Source organism: Ascaphus truei, chromosome 18 (assembly GCF_040206685.1).
Source record: "Ascaphus truei isolate aAscTru1 chromosome 18, aAscTru1.hap1, whole genome shotgun sequence".
Lineage (NCBI taxonomy): Eukaryota > Metazoa > Chordata > Amphibia > Anura > Ascaphidae > Ascaphus > Ascaphus truei.
This window is the reverse complement of record NC_134500.1, coordinates 30,987,406-31,002,496: the sequence shown is the minus strand read 5'-3', so window position 1 is coordinate 31,002,496 and position 15,091 is coordinate 30,987,406. Positions and strand designations below refer to the sequence as shown.

Genomic DNA, 15,091 nt, shown 5'->3' with positions numbered 1-15,091 from the left:
ACCCACTCAGTCACCCACTCAGTTACCCACCCATTCAGTCACCCAGTCACCCATTCAGTCAGTCACCCATTCAGTCAGTCACCCAGTCACCCACCCATTCAGTCAGTCAGTCACCCACTCACCCACCCAGTCACCCACTCACCCACCCAGTCAGTCACCCACTCACCCACCCAGTCAGTCACCCACTCACCCACCCAGTCAGTCACCCACTCACCCACCCAGTCAGTCACCCACTCACCCACCCAGTCAGTCACCCACTCACCCACCCAGTCACCCACTCACCCACCCAGTCAGTCACTCACCCACCCAGTCAGTCACCCACCCACCCAGTCACCCATTCACCCACCCAGTCAGTCTCCCACTCACCCACCCAGTCAGTCTCCCACTCACCCACCCAGTCAGTCTCCCACTCACCCACCCACCGACCCAACTCACCCACCCAACCACCGACCCAAAGTCACCCACTGACCCAAAGTCACCCACCCACTGACCCAAAGTCAAACCGACCCAAAGTCACCCACCCACCGACCCAAAGTCACACACCCACCGACCCAAAGTCACACACCCACCGACCCAAAGTCAAACCGACCCAAAGTCACCCACCCACCGACCCAAAGTCACCCACCCACCGACCCAAAGTCAAACCGACCCAAAGTCACCCACCCACTCAGTCACCCACCCACTCAGTCAAGTGTCACACACCCACCCAGTCACCCACACACTCAGTCAACTCAGTCACCCACCTAGCTGTCAAGGGGGGGGGGGGGAAGCCTAACCCTGTCGTACGCCCCCCCAAAATTATATCCCGGGCAACGCCGGGTCTCTCAGCTAGTTTACTATATTTCTCTATTAAGGGATTCTGTACTCAATTGCCACATTTGCATGGGGATTTTTAATAATGTATATGTGTTTTTAGCCTTCTATGTAGAATTAATAAAATTTTATTTTTGATTTCCGCGGTGATTCTGGGCAACTTACCAGTAATGTGTAGTATTATCTACAGGGCTTATTTTTAGTCCATTTTCAGACCACCTCAGGACTGAGTGCTCAATAGAGGAGGAATCTTTCTGATCACCTTTCTGATCAACACTGTTAAAATCATAACAATATCCTCCAGAGCACCTCTCACTCTACATCACTTTCATAAAATTTGGTGATGCGGTCTCACACATCTATACACTAATATATATAATAGGAATACTATAGGAAGTCCCCCTTCTCATTATTACTCCTTATAGGAGATATGTTTGTCTGAGCACTGTATCTACACCTCTCTTCCAAACGAAGCCGGTCGCTCTGTTATTTAGAACAGAGCAACTTTGAAAACCTGCCTTAGCTTCATTGACTCACCTCGTTGGTTGGCTTGGATCAACTTGCTCCCTCTCTTGGTCAGCACCTTAAATTCTCTCCGCTGGGCTATCCCCAGAACGGAAGGGGAAGGCGCAGCCAATCAGAGCGTAGGAATTCCTCCCCGTCAGCCAGTAGAAAGAGGGGCTCGACCCCGGCTGATGTCAGAGTAGTAGGCGTGCCCAGCAGGCTCGAAAAGCCGGATGAGCGGGAAATATGATTTTAGCCTAAAGGAGAGCAGACTCTATGGCTGCATCCTCCCTGGCTAACTCATTGCCACCTGCAGGGCCAGCTCCACCAAGTCTGGAAACTACAAAAGGTGTCCCTGCATGGTGCACTTTGTAGTTCGGACCTGGCCATTCGCCCTTTCCTCGCTCACCAAACGTTTTCACACCTCTGGACATCCTCTCCCCTTTGAACTATGGAATCTATGCAGACTTGCTGGCAGCTTAACTTGTTGCCCGGGAAAGCTGCATAGAGCCTTATGAGAAATGTATCAAACCTAACAAAATATACTTTAATACACAGGCGGCACACTTTATTCGAGTACGGCTCATTCCGCAAGCCGGGATATGTCCCGGCTTGCGAGCCGCACTCCCTCAGCGTGCCGCGCATCACCGATGCGCGGTCACGCGTCATCGGGTGCCTGTGCCGCCTGTACGCGTGCCCTGGTGTCGCGCGGATGTGAGGACGGCGGCGGGATGTTCCGGGGGACCCGGCGGACCCGGTGAGGAGAGGGGGAAGCCCCGATCGGCGGGCCTCTCCTCCGAGGCTTCGGCGCGCGCCCGGCACCCTCCGGCGCGCGCCAGGTTACTGCTGCGGCCGAGAACGGGCAAATGCTCGAATAAACTCGGCCGCAGCAGTACATCAGGGACATTGGGGAGACTCATGACTGAAAAGGACTTAGGACTTGGATATCGGGGCTCGAAAGTCAGGAGTCTGGGGGACGCTGGACAGCCTCAGTGCAATTCTACTCGAGTACCAGCAAATAGTGCTTGCACGTCGGATAGAATGAAGTAGCTTTGGACCCCGAACTCCTGCAAACACAATAATTGCATTCTTACCCAAATATCCCACCTAAAACTTACACACAGCAAGTTTCATGAATCTGGGGTAAAGGGAACAGGGAAAGTGGAAAAGCAGGGGTCACTTTAACTATACATGTACATATACCTGGCCCTGGCTTATGGTGATGGTTAGCTGCCAGGGTCCCACGGGACCTAAGGGCAACCAGAGGGCTTAACCTTTATTATGAAGCCTGGTTATCCTTGTCCATCACTCTCCTCCCTCTCATGGTATGACAACCATGTGTGAGGATTCGCCATTCTGGCGGTTCTGTCCCCTTAACCCTCACCTGTCTGTCAGGATCCAGTGTCTCTCAAGAAGGGCATCGCAGCGGTGGTTCTCATGCGCGGCGCGCGGGCAGTGTGCGATCTCCGTCGGTCTCCGCGGTTCCCGTGTCCAGTGTGCACTCTCCTACCCGTAACAGTGTAACGCGTAGCTCATCACAAACGAAGCGCGACAGCAGTGCTAAGGTAGGGAATTGAGAAACGCCAACCTACAGCCACGCGGGTGCGCTTAGGATGTAGATTAGTCTTGCAAGCTGGGTCAGGAGTATGGAAGGTAGAATAAACGTTATACTTGCCAGGTCTGGATTGGAGAGTAGCGGATCGTTGGAGTACTTTGCCAAGGTCAGGATTGGAGAGTAGTGGATCTTTGGGGTAATTTTCCAAGGTCAGGATTGGAGAGAGCAGGATGGTCGTACGTAACCAGGTCAGAATTGGAGAGATGAGGAGTCCAGTGAACTAAGCAGGGCCAGGCAGCAAGGAGATCAGGAACAAGGCAGGCAAGGCACAAGGCAGGAACAGAATGCAGCAAGGCACGGCGTCACACAAGGTTATGCTCAGCGATGATAGTCTGGGTTGAGCAGGTATTTAAGGAGCTTTCCTCCAATGGGAAGTGGGGCGGAACCAGAGAAGACGTTCTGATAGGCTGCTGGGTCGCGCAGGTGTGCCCTATTGTGCAGCCTGATTATGAATAGCGGCGGAGCTAGCTCCTGCGCGCTTCTCCAACGCCCCGCGCGTGTCACCAACGGGGTGGCAATCTGATCACGCGCCTCTCACGCACTGCGCATGCCCATCATTCAAACGGGAATGAAGCCTGGAGGCGGGTCCAGGGGAAGCCTGTCTTTCGCGCATCACTGACGTCAAGGGATGGCGACTCGATCGCGCACCACTCGCGCACCGCGCATGTCCATCTTTGGAGCGGGGGCGGAGCCTGGGAATGGATCTGGGAGGGTAGACTGATCGCGCATCGACAGTGCGCATGCAGTGGAGAAGGAGGAAGGAGGACTCTCCAGACAGGGCAACAGTGATGTCAGACGCCGTGCAGTCAGCTACGTGAAAATCCCACTGGCCACTTTCGGGGATCACAGACGGAGGACGCAGGCATCGTGGACTCACGGGCAGCAGTTACAGTGTTAAAGAAACTTCTATGTGCCCTGAGTGTCAGTACTAAATTGTGAGTACCCACTCGGGGGAACTCTTATTCATGTGTGGTATATTAAAGTTTATTTGAGCTTACTACACCATCAGTCCTCCCTCTTTTTCTCTTTCCCCCCCTCCCCTCACTCTACCCTACCTATGGCCACGAGTGTTGCTGCAGAGATTGGATATCACCAAGAAGCTGCTGGCGACCAGGGACTCACTTATCCATGACACACTCCCTCATTCCCCACATACCTGCCACCTGCCTTGACCCTGGAACCAGACTTGACTACCCCTGCATCACAGGCCTCAGTTACTGTAAGGTTGGGGGAGCCTCTGCGTGCTCCCCGCTCACCCGCTCCAGTGGTCAGCACTCTCCCGACACCCACTCCTAACTCCGCGGGTCCCGCCGATCTCTCAGGCGGCTATCACGCTTCAGGCGTGCACCCACTCCAGCCCCTTAAAGCCGTCCCTTCGTGAGGACGGGGGTACGCGCAACTCACGTGTGCAGGCGCACACACAGTACTCACAGGCTCCATCCCAGGGAGCTCACCTGAGCCTTGTTACCCTGCCTCCTATCGCAGCCTCGCTGTGCACACACCTCCATGCTGCAGTTTTCCTATTGGACTCTCTCACCTACATATGCTCAGCTGTGCCACTAGCTTTTTGGCTGAGCATAGTTCTAGTTGCGTTGAACTCACCTTCTCTGCCTCCACAGTCTTGTCCTGTCTTGCCTTGCTGCTTCTTCCTGTGTACCAACCTGACTTTCCACGACCATCCACTGTTCTCCAAACCTGACCTCGGCATCCGGGCAAACGACCATTCTGCTCTCTCCTACCCTGAGCTCGGCAAACGGACACGACAACTCTACTCTCTCCAATCCCGGAACCGGCTAATAGTGCCTGCAATGTTATGTACCTCTCCATCTCTGACTCCGGCAAGTATAACGACGACCCGTACCTCCAACCCCGACCCGGCTATTCCGACTTACTCAACACTCCAGACGCGCCCCTTGACTGTGGGTGGCGTAATATCTTTTCCCACCTCAGCACCGTGGTCCCACCTTGTTTGTGGTGCAGCCCAGGAATGCACCACTGATCTGGAGGAGCTTATTGCAGTCTGTATTCGGGTGGACCAAGGCCTGCAGGAAAGGAGGTCTGAACGTTCCCGTCGTCAACAGCGGAGACCGAGATCTCCTTCTCACTTCCTCACCCCAGTAGTTTTTCTTTGCTGATGCTCCGGAACCCATGCAACTAGGGGGTTACCGGTTATCCTCATCTGAGAAGCAACGTCGCTGCAGCGCTGACCCTTGTCTCTACTGTGACAATTCCGGCCATCAAGTGCTCGTGTGTCCCCACAAGCCGGGAAAAGCCGATTCCCAATGAGATCCCGGGGAGTCTTGTTGGGAATGCTGTCCATCTCCCCTATCACCAAAGAGAGTCTGCCAACCTGGATTATGATACCAGTGGTCCTGTCCGGGGAGAATTTTCACGTCACTGCGATGGCTTTTGTGGTTTCCGGAAGCGGAGGTAACTTTATCGATCAGACCTTCGCAGAACAGATCACATTCCACTCACCCGCAAGAAGCTACAGGTGGGGTTGGAGGCCATCGACGGAAGGCTGCTACAACTAGCCTTTATCTCCCTACAGACCGTCCCCTTCCGCTTGCATATGGGAGAAGACCATTAGGAGGAGATTCACCTCGATGTGATTCACACCCCTGCGGTTGAGGTAATTTTGGGTCTTCCGTGGCTCCAAACGCCATAATCCTCGCATGGATTGGACCAATAAAAAGCCCACCCGTTGTGCGGAATCCTGTCTTACGCCTGTTCACAAGGTTGGGGGCTTGTGCACGGCACAAACTCTCTGTCAGAGGTGTACGAAGAATTTCGTGATGTGTTCGATAAAGTATGCTCTGAAGTGCTACCTCCACATCGCCCCTTCGATTGTCCGATCGACCTGTTGCCTTGCTCGGTACTTCCTAGAGGAAGTTCTTACACACTCTCCCTTCCGGAGACCAAGGCTATGAGCGAGTACATCCAAGAGAACCTTGAGAAGGGATTTATTCGGAAATCTTCCCCAGCGGGAGCCGGATTCTTTTTCATCAAAAAGATGGACGGGTCTCTCTGACCGTGCATTGATTATATGGGTCTCAATAAGATTACTATAAAAATCACTACCCATTGCCCTTGATCACAGAACTCTTCGACCGTCTACACGGGTCAACTATCTTCAGTAAATTGGACTTGCGGGGTGCCTACAATTTGGTGAGAATACGCCAAGGGGATGAATGGAAAACGGCATTCAATACCCGGGATGGCCATTATGAATATCTAGTCATGCCCTTTGGTCTTTGCAATGCTCCGGCGGTATTTCAAAACTTCGTCAATTAAATATTCCAGGACATCCTCAACAAATTTCTAATCTTCTATCTGGATGACATTTTGATCTTTTCCAAGTCTACCCAAAACATGTCACCCACGTTAAACAGGTACTGTTACGCCTCCGAGAGAATCACCTATTTGCCAAATTAGAGAAATGTCAATTCCATCAGACCTCCACGGCATTCTTAGGATATATCATTTCCGATTCCGGCTTTTCGATGGATCCTGATAAACTCAAGGCTATCCTAGAATGGCCCCATCCAACCACTCTCAAAGGTATCCAACGCTTCTTAGGCTTCGCAAACTATTATCGCAGATTTATCCGAGGGTTTTCTTCTACAGTATCTCTCATCACGGCCTTAACCAAGAAAGGCGTAGATCTCACCTGGTGGTCCACAGCTGCAATCCTAGCCTTTGACCATCTGAAGAAAGCCCTTGTGTCCGCTCCTATCCTCATCCACCCTGACCCCAAATTACCCTTTACACTGGAGGTAGATGCATCTGACATTGGGGCCGGGGCCATCTTATCTCAAAGAAAATTTCCATTGCCAAGACTGCATCTGTGCGCATTTTTTTCAGAAATTTTTTCTTCAGCGGAGCGAAACTATGATGTAGGGAACCGGGAACTACTGGCAATCAAGCTGGCCCTTGAAGAATGGCGACACCTCTTGGATGGTACGGAAAATCCCATTACTATATTAACCGACCATAAGCACCTCCTTTATATAGAAGGCGCTCGTCGCCTAGGAGCCCAATAAGTGCGCTGGTCGCTCTTCTCCCGTTTTAATTACATCATCTCCCCTTGTCCCGGGATCCAAGAATCTCAAAGCGGACACTTTCTCACGACAGTTCCTCGCTGAGGAGAAGTCCGAAGATCTGTTGGAGACAGTGCTCCCTTCTAAATATATATACATATATATATCTATGAAAGAAAAAGAGAAAAAAACAGGCGCACACCTAGTGCATTAAAGTAAAACAAACAATTTATGGAACATTAAAAAAGACAAATGCCCACTCACAAGTCAAACGGTAAAATAAAGCAGTTATGAGATTGGCTCTCATATGCCAGCAATAGCGTCCGGATCAGCAATGGAGACCTGTCCTACACGTGTGGCTCAGTCTCCTTCACCGGAAGTGACGTCCTCCCGGTCGTGTGCCCCGCAAAAGGAAATCCCTCCGGGAACCACAGGAACCACAGCCTGTGCCCTAGCTTGCTTGCGTCTGGCTGCTGCACTACCAGGAGTGGGAAGGATGTGTCCGCTTTTGTTGTCTGGCTCGCCGCTCTCACACTGCAATCCAAGTAGTCCGTGATAGCTGTATTCAGTGGGAAAGTGCCTCCTCCGTCTTAGCCACGCCCAACGCGTTTCGTCATCGAAGATGACTTCTTCAGGGGATGCCCATTGGCTGTGACCCCACAGTACTTATAGCAAGGTCAATTTGCATACATAATTAGAATAACAATTAAATCGTTAATTACATGATTTGATTCACTCCATAGGTCTAAAATTACCTTATTGCCTTAATTCTTATGGAATGATTATAAAGACACCACTACTTTTGCAAGAGATGAAACATAGCTCATTTGTATATGTATATAATTTACTTAAATGGTTTATCACAAACTAAGGAATAAATTTAGGATAGAATTAGGATAGAATTCAAATTGATGGTTGTAATAGGACTTAGATGACAATTGTGATAGCTAGATAGAATGTTTAGGCATATAGTTTGTAACTTAAATTAATTGATGATAAATTACCACAAAATTTAAATCTAATTACTCAAATTCTCAAGAGTTGGAAAAGGATAGTAACAGTGAGTATTGAAATACCTAGTTTTCCCAACATATCATTTAACATGGCAAACAATAATTATTCCATTGCAGGTTAAATCCAACCACAGTGAAAATCACATCCATACCTGTAATTGAATTATCAATGCAAAAATAGATCACTATTTGAATCAGAGGTACAGCAATAGTTGTTACTTACCAAGGACAGAAGAAATATCAAAACGATATGTAGAATTATAAGTGTATAATTATATGTATAATATCTAATATGTTACCTTATGTAAGTGTAAATGTATAATGACTATAATAATAATAGTGTATAATAAGTATAAATGTGAAATAACCGTGTTGAATATGCAAATGTGAAATATATGTATGTGAATGTAACTATTAAATAAGTGTATGAATAATAACTATAAATTCTTGTTATTTGTGTATGTATGTAAATAAAATATTATTTATGTGTGTGAACTAGTAAAATAATAAAGTGAAACAGCAAGACCAGTTCCTGGACCTGAATAGACACATCAATAATGTGATGCAATATAATATACAGTGAACAAGATTAATTTTATTGGACAATAAATATAAAGATCTGACATGTCACTGTAGTTCAGAGGGAGTGCTACCAGAGCACTCAAACCAGACCTCCGAAGGATCACCCACTTTGAGTGATCACACTATAGTGCTAATGTCAATGTGATCATTATGTCCCTTTGGATGCAATGTATCCAAAATATACATCCAGTAAGTCTCCCTCATACACAGTCTTTTGAAACGATCCCCACCCATATAGGTGGGAGGGATAAATTCAATGCCCATAACTCGTAGGGACCTAGGATCTTTTGAGTGTTCATTACAATAATGGCGGGAGAGGTTGTGTGTTTGACACCCATTTATTATGTTTCTTCGATGTTCTAAGAACCTCGTGCTTAAAGCTCTTGATGTGCGGCCTACATATTGTAGACCACACTCACATGATATCAAGTAGATGACGTATTCACTGAGACAATTAATGTACTCTGCTATATCATGTGAGGTGCCATTAGAGTAGGATTTAAATTTATTTGTTTTGATCAAATGTTTGCACGTTAGGCATCTGCTTCTCCCGCATCCAAAGTTCCCCTTAACCCTAATAGGGACAGAACCATCCATTTTCAAATTATTCACTACCTTAGATGTTTTTAATTTGCTAGGAGCAATTATGGTTTTGATACTCCTCGCTTTCCTAAAGATAACAGGAGCATGTTTAGGCAAAAGATGACCAATTTCTGGATCGCTGACCAGAATATTCCAATGGTCATTCATTATTTTTTTAATCTGTATGGCAGACTGGTTAAATTGTGTAATAAATTTAGGCCCTGATCCATGGGATTTAACCTCATTTTTATTTTTTGTTTTTCTTTTTGATTTTTCCAACAAAGTTGCACGATCCAGTAAGCTGGCATCTAAAAAAGATTTATTAACAATTGCCATATCGTAGCCTTTCTCCTGAAACTTAGATGAAAGATCTGTGCCCTGGGCATAGAAATCTTTGTCCAAAGAACAGTTGCGTCTTAATCTGTGGAACTGACTCTTTGGAACATTATCTAACCATTTTTTGTAATGATTGCTACCATACTGTAGGTAGCTGTTTGCAGCCACAGTTTTAAAATGCGTTTTGGTCTGAATAGCATTCTGAGGACCCACAAATAACTCTAGATCTAGAAATATTGTGGTATCCGGGTGAATATTGTATGTGAATTTCAACCCCATTTGGTTATCATTGAAGGATTCCAAAATCCCCTCCAAGGTGCCCCTCTCACCATCCCAAATAATAAGGATATCATCTATGAAGCGGCCATAGAAAACCAAACCCGCCCCCAGCACAGCATCCCCCCACACATGGGTATTCTCCCACAGTCCCATATAGAGGTTAGCATAGCTGGGAGCAAATTTGGCCCCCATGGCCGTTCCACAGATTTGCAGATAATATGTATTTCCAAAAAGAAAATAGTTATGATTCAACATAAATTGGATACATGCTAAAAGGAAAGACCGTTGTGAAGGGTGCAAACTAGGATCTAATTGTAAAAAGTGACTAATTGCCTGGATACCCTTTAAGTGTTCAATACAGGTGTAGAGTGAAGATACATCACAAGTGACCCAGTGATAGGTATCCTTCCACTTAATGTCAGAGATGGAGTCAATGACATGCAACGTGTCCCGTATGTACGAGCGCAATTTGATGACATAAGGCTGTAGATAGTAATCCACATACTGGGACACGTTGGACGTCATCGAGCCAATCCCCGACACAATAGGCCTCCCTGGTGGTTTAACTATATCTTTGTGCAATTTAGGAATGTGATAGAAAATGGGGGTTCTAGGGTGTTTAATATATAAAAACCTGTGCTCTAATTTCGAAATAATTCCCTCAGAGAATGCACATTGGAGGAGACCCCGGAACTCCAACTGATAACCTTCAGATGGATCCTCAGTAAGAATTTGATATGATGTGGTGTCAAGGAGGAGGCGATGGGCCTCACAGAGATAATCCGCCCGATCCTGCAGGACAATCGCCCCCCCCTTGTCTGCTTGCCGAACAATTAAATCATTGTTGTTTTTTATATTCATTAGAGCTTGATTTTCTTCTTTAGTGAGATTGTTAAATTTCAGTTCCACATTGTTAAGACACAACTGTTCTAGGTCTCTCAAGACCACTGTATAAAAAGTTTCAATAAAATTACCCTTAGATTGATAAGGGAAATATGTCGATTTTGGGACAAATGGTGATGGTTTACAACTCAATAGAATGCCCTGATCTGCTTCAATTGGGCTTGAATTGGAATCTAGTAGTGGATTAAAAACATCCTCATGTATAGTAATATCCAGAAGTGAATTATTACTTAAGTCCTGATTGTCTAGTATTGTTCTTTTTATGGATGGACCCATAAGTATATCAGTAACACCAGAATTTTGAGTGTTATTGTGTCCATTCCCTATTTGGTCTGATTCCATCAGAAATGAAGTCAGAGCATTTATACATTCTCTTTCTTGTGTATTAAATACAGATCCCGAATTATCATCCCCCTTTAGGGTGAAGTGTCGCATCAGGGTTAACTTACGGATGTATCTATTCAGGTCCACGAACAGGTCGAACCGATTGGGTGTGCTGTTAGGTGCATATGAAAGACCTTTAGCTAACAAGGATATGTGATGTGAAGTGAGTGTATGTGATGACAGATTGTAAATACCATATTCATGTGGTGTATCTACCATCATCTTTATTTTCTTCTGTCCTTGCTTTTTTGCTCCTCCTCTGACTCCCCTGAATCTCTTTTTCTCCGGGGTTGTTGTTGGTTCTGTTTCTCCCATAGTGGATATCTCTTTTCCGTTTCTCTCTGTTCTAAAAAAGAGGTGGATTTGTTAGATTTGGTAGGTGAGTTTGACCCTTTAGTAATAGTTTTTGATCTTGCCCCTTCTCTATGTTCCACTGCAATTTGTTCATGGGAATCCCCATTGTCTTCACAACCGTCCCCCAACACAGAGTACCGATTGGAGGTGGAACAACTTGCAGAGGAAGTAGTAGAAGGGACCTTGTGATATTCCTTCTCTTTTCTATCCATTCTAGCTTCTTTAATTAAAGTGATAATTTCATTTTTTTTCTTTCTCATTAGATATGGGTTTTTTATTAGGTTTAGAATCTCTATTTTCTTGTCTGTACCCTGAATTAGATCTCCCATATCTCCGATGTTGGAAAGAGTCACCCTTCCTTCTCCAATTTCTAACTCTATCATTTGCGTAATCATCCTTATCACGTTTAAGTTTATTGGTTTTTCTCTCTATGATTTCTTTCTCAAATGACAACACCCTTTTGTGTACTGTTTCATCCAAACGGACGAATTCCTCTGTTCCTTCAAATGATTTAATAGTTTCTTGTACTCGGGCTATCTCTTTCCCTACTTTCTCCAATCTTTCTTTTCTGTAAGAGATTAAGAGGTTAATAAGTGACACTGAACATGTTTCCAAAATGGCATTCCATTCTTTAGTAAATGTTTCAGGTGCCTCAAATGTAGGTTTTTTTGTTATTCGCAAACCCCTTGGGACTAACTTGATGTCTATATAGTTCTGCAGAGAAAGTAAGTCTAACCAGTTCCTTGTTTCATCTTTCGTGTAATTTTCCAACTCTTGAAAATTATTTTTGAGATCTATATTACTCTCTACAATGCCAGTGGTGTCTTCATTTACAATGTTTGCAAGTTTATTCCTTCTAGCTAACCGCTCCTCACAATTTTGCATCATTTTAGTTAATGTATTGTTTAACTTATTATAATAGAACAGTTCTTACTATACAACCTCCAACTAAAATGAATATAATAAATGTATTTCAAAGATATATTCTATCAATTCAAGGTTGCAATATGGGCATTTGTCTTTTTTAATGTTCCATAAATTGTTTGTTTTACTTTAATGCACTAGGTGTGCGCCTGTTTTTTTCTCTTTTTCTTTCATAGGTATCTACAAGGGAGTTGTGATCCCTTTTAAACGGGCTGCCATTACCTGGATGCACTTTATTGGAACTGGACTCTATGTTTTTTAAGGTTTTGGTGTTTTTTCAATAATTTTTATGTATTTTTTATAAATATTTTTTTTTTTTAATTTTACATTTTTTATAGTAGTTTTTATTAAAGTTAATTTTACTTAAACTGTGTCACCCCTATAACATAGGATCCATTTTATTATTAATACCCCCTCTGGCCACCCCATAGGTTGTCTCAACACAGTAGCTAACTTGCTCACAGTTAGGCAGGTTGTAATAATAGGCGCTCCTTAATTTTTTGTTTTGTTGTGATACATATATATATATATATATATATATATATATATATATATATATATATATATATATATATATATATATATAGTATAATCTCTGCTAACTTCTTTGATGTTATGGACAAGATTCGCCGGGATCAATCCCATATCCCAGATGGTCTCAAAGTTCCGGAGGGTCGCCACTTCACTGCACCTCTATACCAAAAAAGGGTCCTGGAGTGGTGTCATTCTGCTAAATCATCTGGACACCCAGGCATTTGTAGGACCATCGACCTCGCACAGCGAACCTTTTGGTGGCCAGGTATGCAAGCAGACATTAAGGAGTTAGTTCAAGCATGTGCTACGTGTGCCCACAAGATACCGCGGAGCAGACCCCTGGACTCCTACAACCACTTCCGATTCTGGACCGCCCTCGGAACCATTTATCTATAGATTTCATTGTAGATCTACCTCCTTCCAAAGAGATGAACACTATTCTCGTCATCGTCTATCGTTTCTTGAAACAGACACATTTTATTTCTTTGAAAGGACTTCCTAGCTCCCCCAAGCTCACAGATATCTTTGTTCACGAGATCTTCCGTCTACATGGGGTTCCTCAGACTATAGTCTCTGACAGAGGGTCACAATTTATCTCCAGGTTCTGGTGTGCTTTCTCTCAAAGGCTGGGCATCTCGTTACACTTTTCATCAGGATACCATCCACAAACAAATGGGCAGACGGAAAGAACAAATCAAACTCTGGTACAGTATCTGCGTTGTTTTATTTCAGACTCCCAGGACAACAGGGCTGACCTACCATGGGCCGAATTTGCTCACAACTGTCTACGCAGTGAGTCCACCCAAGAGTCACCATTCTTTATCAATTATGAATTCCACCCTTTCTGACTCCCATTGGCCTCTTCTTCCTCCGAGGTACCAGCTGTGAATTATCAAATTCGCTTCCTTCAGGATTTATGAAAGAAGATTCAGGGGAATATGAGAATCGCAACCAGTAGGCAAAAGATCGAAGCAGACCGACTCTGTCAAAAGATCCAAGAGTTCAGCCCGGGAGACAGGGTATGGTTGTCTTCAAAAAACATCTACCTCAAGGTGGCTTCGCCTAAGCCAGCACCCAGGTTCCTCGGTCCGTATCCCGTGATACAAAGGATCAACCCAGGACATACCGGCTTCGTCTTCCACCCTCAATGAAGATTTCCTCAGTTTTTCATGTTTCACTGCTGAAACCCACCTTCCAGAGCCCTCAATTCCCTGATAGCACCTCACAACCTCCTCCACTACTCATAGATGTACAACAGGACTACGAGGTCCAAACCATTGTGGATTCCAGGATCTCTAGAGGGATGCTACAGTACGTAGTCCACTGGAAGGACTATGGACCAGAAGAACGGTCTTGGGTTCTCCACAACCAGCTTCACGCCCCCACAGTCATACAGGCTTTTCATCAGAAGCATCCCAACAAGCCAGCTTGGAATTGCCCGGAGGTCGCTTCTTAAGAGGGGGGTACTGTAAGGTTCAGGGAGCCACGTCGCCCTCTGTGCGCTCCATGCTCACCCGCTCCGGTGGTCAGCACTTTCCCGACACCCGCTCCTGCCTCCGCCAATCCCTCCGGCGGCCATCGCGTTTCAGGCACGTGCGCGCACCCACTCCAACCCCTTAAAGCCATCCCTTCGCGAGGACGGGCACGGCAACTCAGGCACGCACGAGCATGGATGCACACGCAGTACACACAGGCTCGATCCCAGGGAGCTCATCTGAGCCTTGTTACCCTGCCACTTATCGCAGCCTCGCTTTGCCCACCTCCACGCTGCAGTTTTCCTATTGGACGCTCTTACCTACAGACTGCGTAGTCTGTGCCACTAGCACTTTGGCTGAGTATAGTTCTAGTTGCGTTAAACTCACTTCTTCTCTGCCTCCACAGTCTTGTCCTGTCTTGCCGTGCTGCTTCTTCCTGTATTCCGACCCGACTTTCCACGACCATCCGCTCTTATCCAAACCTGACCTCGGCATCCGGACAAAAGACCATTCTGCTCTCTCCTACCCTGACCTCGGCAAACGGACCACAACAACTCTACTCTCTCCAATCCCAGACCCGGCTAATAGTACCTGCAACGTTCCGTACCTCCTCCTCTGACCCCAGCAAGTATAACGACGACCCGCACCTCTCCAACCCCAACCCGACTATTCCGACTTACTCTACACTCCAGATGCGCCACCGTGGCTGTGGGTGGCGTAATATCCCTTCCCACCTCAGCACCGTGGTCCCAC

The 15,091-nt window shown here is 46.2% G+C and overlaps 1 protein-coding gene across 2 annotated transcripts in view; it reads left to right on the top strand.

The window, feature by feature from the left end:
- Positions 1-15,091, top strand: part of LOC142469115 (uncharacterized) — a 151,965-nt gene that overhangs the window by 53,934 nt on the left and 82,940 nt on the right. The gene's annotated exons all lie outside the window — the stretch shown is intronic.